We start from the raw sequence: 15,599 nt of genomic DNA, 5'->3' as shown, positions 1-15,599 counted from the left end.
CTGCTACAGTAAATGTAAAATATTTTTAATTTACAGAGTACTGTAAGCCCCAGTTGGGAGGAGGTGGGGGGAAGGGTTTGGAATGAAGTTAATAAACCTTTTAAAACTTTAGACTGAATCTTTTATTTGGTGTTTGTATAACTCAGTTATCTGCTAGTTAATACCAGTATTTTTGATACCTCTCCAGAGCCAATACACGACAAACCTTCAGCTCTGTTGGGTATTTGTGCTACAGCATATTTAATAGCCATGACAACAATTCAACAATTGTATAGAAGCTTCCCCTCCCTGTCTGAGTGTTGCAGGCACCAGAGTGTCTCCATTGGAAAACCCCTAAACATACAGTTTCAGCCAAAACTGGTTTAATGATAGTCTACTGAGAGCTTGACAGGCTTTTTTATTTTTTTTCCTTTTAAAAAAAAGGAAAAAAAAAAAATAAAGAAAAGGGTGCACCTTTTTCCTTCCCCCCCCCCCCAATTTTTTTCTTAACTTCTTCACTGCTTCTGTGAAAGCTGCTGCTGTAAAACACAAGGCAAATTAAAAAAAATAAATTGCTTTAAATTGCTTAACAGGCTTGATGAGACAAAGCCTGGTGTGTTGGAGTGGCTGCAGGGAGCTCTGCGGCTGCTTTTGTATGATTTCAGAGGTGAATTTAGATGGCTGGAAGATAGATGGGTGCCAGATGCAGTTTGACACAGATTCCGGCAGCTGCTCCCGCGCGAGGTTTCATTAGTGGTGAGTTAGCGAGCAGCAGAGCGCCGGCGAGGCCCCCAACGCTGCTCTGACAGCGAGAGCACTGAAACAATACAATATTCGCTAAGTGATTTTAATCTGGGAGATTAAATGACACCCAGTTGGTTTCCCGACTTAGAAAGCCAGCACAGTATAAAGCTGTTCATGGCACTCGCTCTACCCAGGCCCTTGTCACATACATTTACATTGGGAGTGCTTTCCCGACCCCCTCATCCTGAAATGGGAAGAGAAGGGTTGATTTTTGTGTCGCAGACATATTTTTCCATCCTCGCTGTATAATGTGCTTTTAACTACAACAGGAAACATTGGCCTCACTTCAGCAAATGCTTACATTGGACCGAAGCGCTCGCGTGCTCCTGCTAAGCACGGGTGAAACTGCTTGAAAGATTAGGGCCATGGTCTGTAAAGTGAACGGCTTCCTTTTTAATAGATGGGCAAGTCCCAAATTCAGGAAGCAGTTGGTATTTACGGGCTTGGGCAATTGGGTTTGGTTTTAAATAAACCAGTGTACTACAATGGATGACTTGATAGAAATGGTGGATGGGCTGCTGTTCTCCAGGCAGATGAAGTTTTATTTGTGAAGGAACACTAAAGATTAGGACTGGGTGAAGGGAGAGAAAATATAATCAAACTTATTTGCAATACAACCCAGGCGGACTTCAAGCTTCTTCTGGAGGTACTTCATGGGCTGTATTTTGGGAGCCCTTGCTGTGGTACATTTACTATGTGGTTATTCAGGCTTTCTATATATTTTGTGTATCTCTAATTGCTTCAGCAAGTAAATTTATGACTAGAAATTAAAAAAAAATGTTTTCTCCTCTCATAGATGGGGGAAGGTATGTAAGGAAGCAAACAAACAAAATCTCTTTTCTTTCACATGTGCTACCTGAATTTTGCCTTTACTTAACTGCTGATGTCAAACCACTCTGTTCACTTTGAGTCATTTACTATCTTCACAGTAAGCAGACAAACTGGCTTTCCCCCCCCACCAATAAAAATGCCAGTTGGATGTGTATGGGCTGCTGTATTTGGATCTCAACCATTGTTTGTTTGTGCATCTTACAATTCTGTTTCTAGATGCCTTTGGTAAATACCCCATGCATGGCTTCAATTAAGCTTTCTATATTGAGAAAGTATGCCTTAATTTATCAGGTTAAAGATATCTCTGTTACATCAATTTGTTCACAGTGTGTTGTGACCTAATCAACTAGGGATGTAAGCCATTTCATGAGGAGTAATTACTCAACAACAAAAAATGTCTCTCTTTCCTAATAGCCGTGAGTGAGTTGGCTAATTGGAATCCATTTTGGTAGTGGCAGGTCAGCAATCAGGAGGTGGCTTTCCTGGCTGGCTTCTGGGTGGGAGGGAGAAGGCAGCAGCAGCAGAAACACAGAGCTGTGGTTTCCTGAGGTCACTGGGAGAGCTTCTCTCCATCGGATCAGTGTCACATGCACTGGCACTGGGGTGTCCTCATAATCCCCTCTACCACCAATGCTGTGACAATTTGGGTCAGAACCCTTTCCTGGATATTTTTGAGGGAAAGAATTCATGAGTGGGTTGGAAATGCCAGATCTTCTTTCAAGACTTGCAAAAGAGTTCTGTTATTGTTAGTGGGAGCAGGGGGCTGCAGTGATGTTCCCATGTGACAAATCTCCATGGCCTGGCTAGGCCTTGGTCAGGAGATGATGTGAAATTTAGGGGTGATGGCTCGTTATGTCTCTACTCAGATTAATTTATGAGAGTGACAGAGCAATTTTTGCTTTCAGTGCTGCATCACTTAGGAGCATGAGCTGCCAGTCCTGCTAGGGGTGTCATGCAGAGGCATCTTCTAGATGACCCCACTGGTTGCTGTCCTGTTTTCCTACTTGATAGATCGTTGAGGAGCATTCTGTTTTTTTCTTTTATTTTTTTTCTTCCCCTCCTTGGCTTCAAACCTTGCTGAGAGGGAGGTAGAGAGGAAAATCCTCATGAATTAACATTATTTCCCTGGTGGGCTTTGCTGCCATTTTATCTAATTACGCCTGCTGTTTTCCAGATCACATTGTAAGCATTTGCATGAAGGGGCTTTCACTTACCTCCTCAAGTAAATTAAATAACAGCCCTTAGGCTGGGCTGACAGCATAATGCATTTTCATGTGGGAGATCAACAGCTCCCATACCTTGAGATGGGAAATGCTGAAATGACAGGGAAGCTCTGTGCTTTTGTCTCAAATTAGGGCAGCTAGATGAAGTTAGGGCCAGTTTGAAAATGCCTGCTGCTGGCTCTTGTGGTGTGTAGGGATTAGTAGGAAGAGAGGGGTCTAGGAATCTGCAGAGGGCCACAGAGAACAGACTCACGAGGATCCACGAGCTACGTGCAAGATGTGCAGGAAAGCCAGGGAAGCCAAGCCTATTGTCAGCAGGTTTAAGTGCACAGCCCTATTGGAAAGCGTGAAGGGATCTGCAAACTGTGGAAGATTGGAAGCCACAAACATAAAGCAAATGAGAGGTGTAGGCCCTGCCCTGAGGATGTTTACAGCATGACTTCGTGGATGAGGAGGGCTGGACTTGTGTGGAGAGCTCAGGAAATCAAAACACACGGCCTTGACTTTCATTTCCACAATAAGCCAGGCCGTAGTTTCCCTGTGCTTCATTTCTTCAATTTGCAAAATGAGGCAGTAGCCCTTCTGCTGAAATGACAGTCCGCTCCTTTCCTTGCCTGACCCGTTACTCCCAACGAGTGTCCAGCCCCAGGAATTATCCTCCAAATGTTTCAGAGCTCCCAGAGCCCTTCATGATACCAGCCTCATGGGATGACCTGGTTCCTTCATAGTCATGTGTGTTGCATATCAGAAAAGTAGATCAGCCCTTCTCTGGATGTCACTCCTTCATTCCTTTGGTGTAGCTGGGGGCTTCTGAGGTGGAGAATGGATCAGGAACAAATAACTATGCGGAAACGTATTTCTTCAGCTCCTGATCAGCCCAGGCTCGTCCTGGCAGAAAAGAGGATGTTGACGGGAAGGCAGAGAGACAAAATATATCTCTCCCAACCATTAGGCTTGGACAAGCCTTTAGTAGCCCAAAATTCTGTGCCCTCTTGGATTCTTTCTCAGGACCTGAAGTGGGATGTGCCAGCAAGTGGACTGGTGAGCTGCACGGTCAAACTGAGTCAGCACTTGGGGAGTGAGGAATGGAGGGAGACGGATCTGTACAGCAAGTGGGGAATTTAATCTCGACTCTGGCATGCTCACGTTGGTCATGGATGGAGGGGGTCAGCAATAGGAAAGGCTGCTTAGCTTGGAAGGCTCTGCCTGACGTACACAAAGCTCCCACCACATAGATGTAAAGGAAGAAAGGCGATATGTGTTCATTTAGTTAATTGTAAATCTGTGGTGACAAGGACCATCTCAGTATTACACCTGTAGTGCTGAAGTGCCTTCTAGCTTTTGGTGCTAAATCCTTTTATCCTGTGTCATTGGCCAGGGATTAAGGAAGTAATGCAGATCACTAAGATCTGCTTGAAGGAGTCTTCAGTGACTCACTTTTGTCTAGGGATCTTTGCTGAAAAAATGTGATTTACTTGTTTTTCTTTAGAAAATCAAGTTTTCTGTTCCATCAAAACATAGTTCCAGGTTGAAGGTGGAGGAGAGCTAGAAATGTTAGTGTGGTGGGTGTGTAAACACCTTTTAACTTACACGTTAAAGCATTTTGGCTCTTCCAAGTAACTAGAGAACTACTTTGTGATGCATTTCTGTGTCTGAGATGAATTTTGAATGCCAGCGAGATAATGAGATTTATCAAATAAAAAGCCTGTCTTTCACTTTGTTCAAGCTTGGCCTCATGCCTCAAATACATGGAGTTTAGCTCAGAAGCAGCTTGTAATTTGTATCACAAAACCACCGTGTGTAATTCGTGATGGATGGTGGCCACTGAGTGCAGGAGGTTTGCAGTTGGGACGTGCTGACGGCTCCCGCTGACATTCGCGTCTGGTCCAAGTGACTGCAAGGGGCAGGGGACCAGCGAATGGTCACCACGAGGCTACCGTGGGAGAGGCTGAGGAGATGCCTGCCTTAATAAATCAGGGATTCAGGTTTACTGTCAATCACTTTTTAGCATGAACTTGCAGGATATTCACGATGCAAGACACAGCGCTGCTTTTAACGTGTATGGGGAGATGATTCAGGACTGATACAGCTGCTTCAGTGATCTGGTAGTATACATCCCATTATCATTATTCACTCACATTATTCACTGTTAGAAAGCTTTCTAACAATTCATGATATTTCTCAAGCTCTCATCCCCTCCTCTCTCTTTCTAAAAAAACTAATTTAATTTTATTATTATTATTATTCAGATTCCTGCTGTACACATCCCCCAAGCAGGTGGGAGGGGGAGTTGGTGGGTGATGACTTGGCTTTGTTGGAACTTCACTTAATGCAGGGTGGGGGCAGAGAAAATGAAGCTAAATTACGCAGATCCTGAAGGCACAGCTAGTGCACTGCATCACTTGTGAGCATGACTAGAACTGAAAATGAATCACAGCCTTGTTAGACACGGTATGTGTCAGTGCATGTGGGCAGAAATATCATTCAGCGAGAGAGAGAAAAAGACAGAGACTACATCTTTTAAAGTGTGCTGGTCCCAGTGAAATCGCTGTAGTATTTAACCTCATGGGTGAGAGCTGGGAAACAGTGGGACAGCTGCTCTGGGATACTTTACCTTGTCAATTTCTGTCCCTTTCTGAAGGTTCAGAAGGAGTCTGAATTTGTCAGCAGTGACATCTATTTTCTAAACAAGAAAAGGCTATAATTGCAAGATTAGGTTTGAACCCACTGTTGAGGACTTCAAAACACAACCACCCATTTGGGGCTAGATTTGAATGTGGAGTTGCTTTAGCCTGTGTGTTTATTGTGCATTAGGAAGCAAATGTGATTTACTCTTTGTGTAAACTTTTGATGGCTGCATGTGCACATGAACACACAGTACACACACATGCACACTGAGCCAGTGCACATATTCCAGAGACAAAAATCCAGCCTGGAACTGTAACCCTGGTTCTTGCAGCTGTATAATTCAATTCTATTCTATTTCTAGAAGTCATTCTATTTCTAGAATGGAAATTGTTTTTGCAGTTCAGTTGCAGTGTGACAGAGCCATGTCAGGTGATTTGATGGAGAGATGCTGGAATCAGCTGGCCACTAAAATCTGCTATATCTGTGTTTGTGTTCCAGAAGATACTTGCCACAAGTGATAGCAACGTTCCTAAAGAAGCTCTCCTACCTCCTGCAGAGACCTATCCACAGCAGCCAACAAGCAGCAGCCATCTTAAAATTCCCCCCTTGGCACACTAAAACCACACTTTTTCAAAGCCAGATGGAATCAACCAGAGTATTCTTTAAGGGATTTTGGTTGTGCATTTTTCGATGTTGTGCTTGGTGCCTGTGCTCAGTCATTGGCCCGTTGTGTGTGATGTGTTGTATAATTTAAAAGCTGATTATTATAGATACTAGCCAGAGTTTTTAATAAGTGGCTAGAGATGTGTGGTTTCTCCTCTATCCCCCTCCCACAGACCAGGTGCTTTGTACTTTCTGAACAGGCAGTGGTTTTTGAACATTGTGAAGGATGTAAACTGCAGCTGAGAACACAACAATGCACCTCCCATTGCCAAAAAAAAAAGGGGTGGGGGGAGGAAGATAAAATCCCCACCATCAGTAGATTTTAAAATCCTGGTCATCGTGTGGCATTCCTAGAATGTCCATACTTACTAAATGAAAGAGGGAAAATGGGAATAGTTTGTAATTTTCTGACTCTTAACATGATGTTTTTGGGAGGAAGGCAAGGAAGGGATCTGTACTTGCGACAAGTTAAAAATAAGTTTTAATTACTTGGAGTAAGAACATGTTCTGAAAAGTAAAGATTTTGGACTTAATGCGCATGGAACAAAAGGCCGTTGTGAGCTATGTACGAGAGTTGCTGCGAGTTTGTATTCTGCCCTTTTTTTTCTGTGGGAGTTATTTCCTGTTGTTGACTAGAGTTCTTTATTTAGAACCACCTAGCTACTGAATGACGGCTCGATTGCAAGAAGAAAAAGTGTGATTAAAACTTGCTAAGGCTTATTCCAAGATCTCCTCACTTCCATTTATTTAAGGGGAATCTTTGCTAAATGTAAGAAAGTGAAGTTCAAAACAACAAGTGCATTTTTCTTCTCATTATTGTGCCCACATCAGCTGCAGCAGCTAGCAAAAAGATCTTAGGAGGCTGAGGTCTTTCACCTGAATATCTCATGGATGAGATGAATGTTTCTCTAACAGAGGTGATTTGGTTTAGGTTGTTCTGGTTTTAAAACAGAAACAAACCCATCAAATGCCAGGCGTCCCTTTTTGCTGACAGGAGTAATGCACAGATGTTCTTGGGGGCAGGTCTTTCTATGAACCCCACAAATCAAGTAAGGAGCAGGCACTTACACTTTCCCAGCTGCTCAGAGAAGGAAGAGTTTCCTTTGAAAAGCACTGCCAGCAAAAAAAAGTTTCTGTATGCTGACCTGCTTGGCAGTAGTATTTGGGTATGTCTGCTGAGTCAAATTATCAACACTTTGACATCTGCCTAACTTCTTTTGCTCTTTGTGGCAGGGGCTGAACATCCAGCAAGAGTACAATAAGGTTAGCAGAAGAGCAGATTGAGAGGAAAAAAGAAAAATATTTAATGTGAAGGTTAACTCTACTATAGGTAGTAAGTAAGCAAGCAAAGTAACTGGGGTTTATTATGACTTTTTTGCTTAGCAGGAAACACACCAGGAATGTCTCCTGCGTGTGGATGATTAGAAAATGCACTGGGGCACGAGTGATAGCAGATGGACAACCATCCCCCCTTGCCTTGGTCTGTCCCTTGCTGTGAGCCTCTGGCAGAGGGTGCCTCTTTCTGCCCAGCTCTTGCTAAAGGGCTGGTGCCTCTCTCTGCTCTACCTGGGCGGGCTGCTCTGGGTGGGCAGGTACTTCACTCTGCAGACAGCAGCTATGGCTCAGTGGTTGGCACCTTCCCTTCTACAAATGAATCCAATAGAAACTGGTTTGTAAAGTTCAACCTCTGTAGGAAAGCCGATCTCTGTGAGAGAGGGATTTGGGAGCCTTCTGCCCATCCCACGTGTGCTGGGAAAGTTTGTGGCTGGGAGAAGAAGCAGGGAAAGCCTCAGTGATACACCTCGTGTTATTTTCTTGTCCTGTCTGCTGTTCAGAGGTCAAACAAGGGAAGACCCTGGACTTGGTAGCTGCACCATCAATGGGAATGCAGCTCTTCCTTCCTTGTTTCTTGGGTCCGCTCCTTTCCCTTTGTTCCTCTCTGTACTCCAATTGTGTCTCTATTTTGCCCCCTCACGAAGGCTAAAATAAAAATAAAAGGGAACAATTATTACCGTTTGAGCAACCTGCTTATGGCGGTCACAGAAAACCACCATAGGCTTTAGGGAGCCGTATGCCACATGCAACACCTTCTTCCCTACCTCCATGCCATCCCTGCTCAGGACATCTTTTTACTTGCTTTTATTTCTTTTTCCTACTATTTTCTTTTGCACCCCCGGAAATGCCCACACATGCTATGTCATATGGGTGTGACCAGGCAGGAGAGTTGCCCCTCCCCTGTTCTAGACCCTTGCCACATTTCAAGGACATTAGCACCTCAGAGCCAGTGGGAGGAAGAAAGAGACCATTAAGAGGTGTGAAAGGAAGGGGGCTCTGATGATAAATGGTGGATTTCCAGCTTTTTTTCTTTGTCCTGTTGGTAGGACCTAAATGCTGGGTGGGTTTGCAGTGATTTAGTGTTTCATCCTTGCTTGGGAATACTAATTAGGTGTAAACCTCTTTTAGCCTTTGGCTAATGGTCACTATAAACGAGCAGCTTCTTTTAAAGTGAAAGAACATAAAAAAAAGGCTAGAGGAGAACCTAAAAAAATTTGTGCAGTTCCCTTTTTCTTCAGAAAGATAAAATGCATTTCTGATGGTTACGGGGTGGTTTTAGGTAGAGTTGAGAAATGCAGACATCACCCACAGTCTGTTTACCTGCATATACAGTATGAGCTTCTGCTGACTCTTAGCCGTGCTAGCACTAGGGAATGTAGAAAGACAAAATGAATCATTACCACAGGCATAGTCACTAAAAGCATCTGATGTACTCATTCCGTCTTTTTTTTTTTTTTTTTTAATAGCCTCTTTGCACAAAATCTAAGAAGTTACACATTTTGTGAAGGGTTAAAAGAGAAAGATTTGTGCATTCACTGCACTGACTCAATGAGTTCAGTTCTATATGATCTTCAATTATTTGTAGAGGAACAGAATGGCAGTGGGAGTTAATGCTGCTACATTTGATGTTCTTGTGCTAGGTTTTCTGCCAGCTCCTTTTTTTTTTTTTTTTTTTCTTCCTCTTCTGAATTTGGCCCTACAGATTCAACTTCTGTTTTATTGGGGTTTGTTGGTTTTGGCTTTTTGCTTTTTTTTTTTTTTTTTAAAAGAAGTGGTGTAGGTCACTCACTGTTTACTTAAAATTTGACCCTCAGAAACTTTTGTCTAAAAGGAGTACAAATAAACATCGTGTGTAAAGAATTTTGCACCTGGGACAGTCAGAGAGAGGATTTATCATTGCAAATTTGAATTACTTTGAATATGCCTCTATCTTGGTAAGCATTCTTTGGATCTAGAGGTTCTAAGAAGCTGTAGAAGGTAGTTTTAAACAATAGGGCCCAGGCCCCTAAATCTTCGTAGGAGCATTAATGTGCTTTACAGCTTGTATTCCAGCCAGAAGAAGCAGCTATAGGTGAGTGCATTCATTTGGATGTCCATGTATTAACTCATGTTTTCATATAAATAAGGATTGAAATAGCTTGTTGTTGGCTTGGGTTTTGGTTTTTATTTTTTTTCTGGTAATACATCTGGGCACAAACACGTTTAACTCCAGTGACATGGTTTAAGTCCTGCATAACATACTGAAATGCTATGTAACATCCTACATCAGCACTGTAGCCACAACACCCTTTTGATTGTGCCCTCCCAGCCTCAAACTTGTTGTAACTGTTGTATAATGCTTTAATGCAACAAATCTGAGCAGGAAGATCCACTTCTAAAAGCCTCTGGTCACCCCACTGGTGGCCCCATTTTGGTCTATCAAGCATTTGGCATCTGAGCAGGGTTGAGCAGTGCTAAACATATTCCAACCTGCCTATGCACCCAGGCCTCCTTCAGGTTTCAAGAGTGCTTTGGAAAAGTGGGGGGGAGGCATCTGTGCTCCAGAAATGTGTGGCTCCACAGAGAGCTTTGTAGGAGTAGCTTTGCTTCAGGGAAAGGGTTGTAGCCTGTGCATTGCTCAGGGTAAGCCAGAGCAGTGGAGCTGCTCTCTCCTGGTGAGCAAGGAGCAGGTGGTCCCTCAGCACTGGGGACGTGGTGGCAAGCTTTGTGCTGAGATGTGTGTGGCTTGCATGTTTGACAGCTCCACGTTGTTAAGATTTTCAGGCTCGTGTTGGGTTTGTGCTCAAGACTGGTGGGTGGCCTGAAGTCTTCTGGCTTGATTGCAGCGACATCTGTTTACACCAGTGGTTAATTAGGCCTGAAGACTGGACATCTCTCTATTTTTCACCACCGTTTCTGTGGTTTTTCTTGATTAGAAGTATTCCCTCCTCAGCTCTAAAACAGGCTTTGGTTTTATCTGCAGATTTTTTTTCCCTCTTGATCCACTGGCCATGGTATGAGATGAATATCAGGACATCAGCATAGCCTCTCTTCAAAAAAGTAACCAAGTGTTCCCGAAAAGAATGACTTGTGCTTTTGATAGAGACTGCAGAGTGAGCATTGAAAGGGAAAGAAAAGCAGCCTGAAATTGTTTAAAACTCAGCTCAGTGCCGAGTACAATTCACTGTGTCACAAGAAGCAGGATTGGGAAGGGGAGGCTGTTTTAGGAACCTGTGTGCCGTACAGGCAGTGCCAGTGTGAACAGCCTGGCCTGGGCCAGGAATGAAGCATATCTTTCAGGGGATGCAGCCTGAATGGGATTTGGAAAGGAACACAGATTTTTATAAAAAGGCAGAAAGATGTGAGGAGATATACAGCAATGATAGGCAGCCTGAGCCTCTGTCAGAGGACAGTCTTTCAGCTGGAGCAAGGATGATGCACACCAACAGTCTCCAGAGGACTGGGAGTGCACAGGGAATTACAGAGGAAGGGAGTCATCTCCGTGCATGAGGAATGCAGCAAAACCTCCTCTGACTAAGCCAGCTAATGCACACTGCCTTTTTTTTTCTTTCCTGATAATCCTGTTCCATAATATTTCCTTAATAATTTAGTATGTGAAGAGTAGCCCTTCTAAAAAGCATCTAAATCACCAAATCTTACTTTCAGATGAAACCTTGCTACTCCCATCGTTCGCACACACTGGGGATTTTTATTTGGTATGGCTATTTGAGAGCTATCCTGGAGTTAAGGGTTGTTTTTTTCTTTTCTTAATTACTTAACAAATTTACCATGTGGCACAACCCTTGGTACTGCCAAGCAATAGCTTCCTATTACTAGACTGAACAGGCCTGATCCTGTGTTACCAAAGCCAAAAGTGGTATTTGGGAACTGACACTGTCATCAAAATCTGTAGGAAGCTTAGAATAACTATACAAAAGGGGTTACTTGCACTCAGAATATTGATTCATGAGCTCGCTCGTTTTTTGCATTGCTGTTCATTTTACCCAAAGAAGATCAACTGCCCAACTGGACGTATAATATATGATACTGCATTAGAACTAAGGCTGCATTTGGTCATACTCATTAATTAAACTGATTTCTCCTGTAGGGTGTTTTTTTTTTTTCCTGGAGAACTAACTGAGAATGATAATTAAGCATATTATGCATTCTAGGGAATGGTGTTTCTCCTACTGCTACAAAAACATTAAAGGAGAAAAATATGAACTAAAGCAGAAAATGATGGGGGGAAAAAAGAGCTAAAGCTGGAGTGAGAAGGGGTGGAGCATTCCTTCCTTTGGTTTTTACTGGCTCCTGTGCCTTGGGACACATGAGACAGCCTTGTTAGAGTACAAGTGTTGCACCGGCAAAAAGAGGAAAAAGCCATTGAAATCCCAAGGAAAGCAGCCTGGCTCCCAGGTGCAGCTCCCTCTCTGCTCATGTACAGACTGCAGTAATGCAGCACCCCAATTTTTTACTGAGGAACTTGTTTTTATTTGTGGCTGAGCCTCGCACAAGAAGGGCCCTACTCTGGGAGGTCCTCGCTGAGCCTGAACAGAGACGGCACGAGGTGTGTGCAGTGTTTAATCGTGCCTTTGCTTGCAGTGTGCTTTCTCCTTACCCAGGAGAGCCTGGCTGCTCTGTGAGGAGCGCTGCTCGAGTGGAACAAGCAGCTCTGGCTGTAGGCAGGCCCTTTGTTTAGCTTTTCCCAAGTTACCAGTGCTGAGGGGGTCTTTATCTGCAAAAAGTTGTCTGCTCTGGGGGGCAGTATTAGGTGTTTGCCTGCCAACTCCTGCATGCACCAAGGCAAAGACATCCATGGAGAAAATGAAGTTGTGTGGAACAATTAACTGATGAAATCTCATAGTATTCATAGGTACTGCATTCAGAGAGGAAAAGGCCAAGGATGCAATTAGAAGCATAGGAAGCAGTTCACTCCCTCTATTTTTGAAAAATGCAAGGGATGCCAACATTCCAGCACACCAAACTTTGCCACTCTTTCCTAATTAGCACACGTGTTGATGGGCAGATTACCTGGCAGTCTGTAGTGTTCCTAATAAATTGATTTATGAAGCTCAGTGTGTGTTTCCCCCTCCCCAATCTTTGATTTCTGTTTGTTCATTCATTGCCTTGTTCATTTATTTATCTTCAATGCAGGGGTGGTTTTTGAATGATCTTCATGAGACCGGGCCTCAATCAGGCAGGTTTTGACCATCCTTGCTCGAAGCCAGGGCTGCACTCAGGCTTTGCCTGCAGCCCACGTCAGGTACTGCTGCATAAAGACACAGCTCAGCTCCTTCTCTTCTACTGTGTCATCTTCACATGTGAGCAGCTCAAGGGCCTGTGGCAAGGCTACGGCAGCACAACTAAACCTGTGCTACTGCTCCCTGGGAAGCCCATGCGTGCCTGGTTCTGAAATGGGATGCATTTTGGGTGGCTCCTCCTTGCAGACGCTCAGGCTTTTCCCCCCTCCTGCTCCCACAGGCTCTGGAAAGCTCTGCCGGCACGCTTCCTAGCACAGCATTTTGTGGCTCTGTTGCAGGCTGCTTCTCCACGCTTACTGACGTGTTCGGGCAAACTGCATTTGGGTCTTGAAAACACCTTCTGGTCAGGCCGCTCCAGAGCTCCACAGCAGACTTTCCTGGCCAGAAAGGTCTCTCTCAATCAGGTGTGAGGCCATGTGAGGAGCAGTCGGCAGCGGGATTACTCTCCTTGTGTAGCCCAACCTCGTCCCGCCGCGCCGGAGCCTGTGCTGTGCATGAAGCACAGGAAGGAGCTCTATTCATATCGATTCGTATCGTGACCTATGCTCAGCTGGGAGTGCTTCTGAGTGTGCATGCAGGTTGTACTAGCTGTGTTCAGAGGCACAATCTGAGTTACAGCGTGGCTATAAACTCCTGCCAAGAAAGACTCGGGAGAGTTACAGTAGGAAACAGAAGGGGCGGTGAGCTTTTTCTTATGCTGGTGTAAAATTGGAGCAACCGAGCGAAGTCAGAAGCATTTAAAACTCGAATGACACAGGCTCAGGCTTTTTCCTGCCGAGTGTAGCATGGCAAGATCAGGGCTGTGCATATCGGGCTGGAGCCCAGCTGCTTATTTAGCAAATGTTTGTGGTTCTGCCTCTGGTGCCGGTGATAGCGTGCACACACCCAGGCACGGGGACTGTAAAGCTGCTGCGGACTTTGAGCTCCGGAAGGCGGGCGCTGCTCGGCTGGGCGCATCCACGGCGCAATTGCGCAAGGCCAGATCCCGCTGTGTTACAAATCTGGTGTAAAGGAAGGCGGAATGGGGCCCTGAAATTCACTGAATCTGGCATGAAAAAAAAAAAAAAAAACAACCCCCAAACAACCCAGCCAACAACGTGCAAGTATTACAGATATTCTGTGTGGCCTTTGAGTAGGCAGAAGCCCACTGAACAAGTATCACTCAGGCCCTAAAGAAGCTGAACCTTTTCCTTAGTGATTTTCTTGTGATGCTGGTAATTTCAGGGAGAGACTTGTTTCTCCAGGCAGAAGAACCAAATTTCAGTGCCTTGCTGCTGGAAAGTATCCAGCCAGGGAGATTCTGGTTTTAATGTTTGCCAGCTCCTGGGAAATTCGCGAATCACTCGTCAAAATGTAGTAAACTGTCCGTGAATGGCTTTGCAGATGGGTTTAGGGCTAACTCTGTGCCACCCATAAGGGATGAGAGAGCTTGGATCTCCTCGAAGGAATGGCTTGATAGCACGGGCGGAAAGGGAAAGGTGTGCTGAGGCCTCCAAACCGGCAAAATAAAGCGTCAGTTCTTAGATCTGATGCCCTTGCCTCCCTTTTTAGTGAGTTCAGCAGAGTGCTCAAGTGCTGGTCCTGGTGTTTAAACATCAATTAGATGGGGCCTTTTCGATTCTAATTTTAAGAATACATAAAATCAGCACTTAGTCTCCTTTTGTTTTGGCAGATTCACTATTTTAATTACTTGGTGGTGTTTTTGCTTTGTGGATTTTTGTCAGATACAGTTTCCAGGGTAAGGAAACCTTTCTTCTAGAAGTATCCTTTTTTTTCCTTTTCGGTTTTCTAACTGAAAATGGAACTTAGTTTCTAGCAAAACCATCATCTTGATTGATCACAAATCATTACAGAACGTTTTGAGCATAATACCTAAACGAGTTGTGGTATTAATGACTAATAATCGCCTTTATATTAGGTGTTAAAGCTTTATTGTCCCGAAGTACAACCGGTTTAGTGGAACATGAAAGGCCGGAACGATCCGAAATGCCTGCTGGGGCTACAGCCAAAACTATAAGGTGTTTGAATCGCCTTTAACAGCGCCGGCTGGGATTACAGCCCCTTTGGAAACACAGTCATTGAGGTGACTTAAAATAATCATCTTCTTTCCAGATAGCGCCTGGTGGCGAGCGCTTCCCTCCTTCCCCCCAAGTCTTCGCGCGCTCGAACATCTCCGTTTGGCCTCATTTTTGTGCTTCGGTGGTATCTGCACAGCCCAAATTAGCAGCGAGGATTCCACGGACGGGGGCCGCCGCCTCCCTCGGCTCCCAGGTGAGGTCCCGGGGCGGGGGGCGGCCGGCAGCGCTCCGGGCTTTCTCCACATCGCCCCCTCGCCCGGCTCTGCTTGGCCAGGCCGGGGGCTGACCGGAGGTGCGGGGGGAGAATTTTGGGTTGTAGCGGGACAATCTGGGGAGTGGGGGAGGAGGGGAGGGGGAGGGGGCAGGGTTGGCAGAGCCCCGTGCCCCGGCCGGGTCCCCGCCACCGGATAGCAGGGATACTTGTCATATTTGCGGTCGGGGCGCGCTGGCACCCGCCTTTGTGCCGGCCCGGCGCTCCCCGGGGAAGCCGCGGCGGCTGCGGGGGCCGCGCCACCCGCCCGGGGCCGGGGCACGCGTGGGCAGCGCGGGGAGCCGGAGCGGGGGAGGAGGAGGAGCAGCAGCAGCCGCGGGGGCCGGGGGGGGGGCGGGGGAGGAAGGCCGGGGCCGAGGCGGAGCTTTGACGCGGGCCGGAGGGTGAGGAGCTCGCCGGAGCCGCCCCTGTCGTCAGTGCTGGCGGCAAGTGCTGGCAGCCGGGGCTGGTGGTGCCTCCTCCTTCTCCTCCTTCCTCTCCTCCTCCTCCATTGTATAATGCTGCGTGATCGCAGCCGCCGGGGCAGAGCTGAGGCTTAAATCCTCAC

At 45.6% G+C, this 15,599-nt stretch overlaps 1 protein-coding gene across 4 annotated transcripts in view; it reads left to right on the top strand.

The window, feature by feature from the left end:
- SERTAD2 (SERTA domain containing 2) overlaps window positions 1-15,599 on the top strand; it is a 75,524-nt gene that overhangs the window by 42,177 nt on the left and 17,748 nt on the right. The window contains exon 2 of one of the 4 annotated variants that reach the window (XR_015283833.1): window positions 14,816-14,865. The exons of 1 other annotated variant lie outside the window; for it this stretch is intronic. The gene's annotated coding sequence lies outside the window, so the exon portion shown is untranslated. Of the gene's footprint in view, window positions 1-14,815; window positions 14,975-15,599 lie in introns of those variants that run through there. 2 more of the 4 variants (XM_086879231.1, XM_086879232.1) reach the window with 2 other exon arrangements.

The sequence above is a fragment of the Cyanistes caeruleus genome, chromosome 2, assembly GCF_971803275.1.
Source record: "Cyanistes caeruleus chromosome 2, bCyaCae1.hap1.1, whole genome shotgun sequence".
Lineage (NCBI taxonomy): Eukaryota > Metazoa > Chordata > Aves > Passeriformes > Paridae > Cyanistes > Cyanistes caeruleus.
This window is presented reverse-complemented; position numbering and strand designations above follow the sequence as displayed.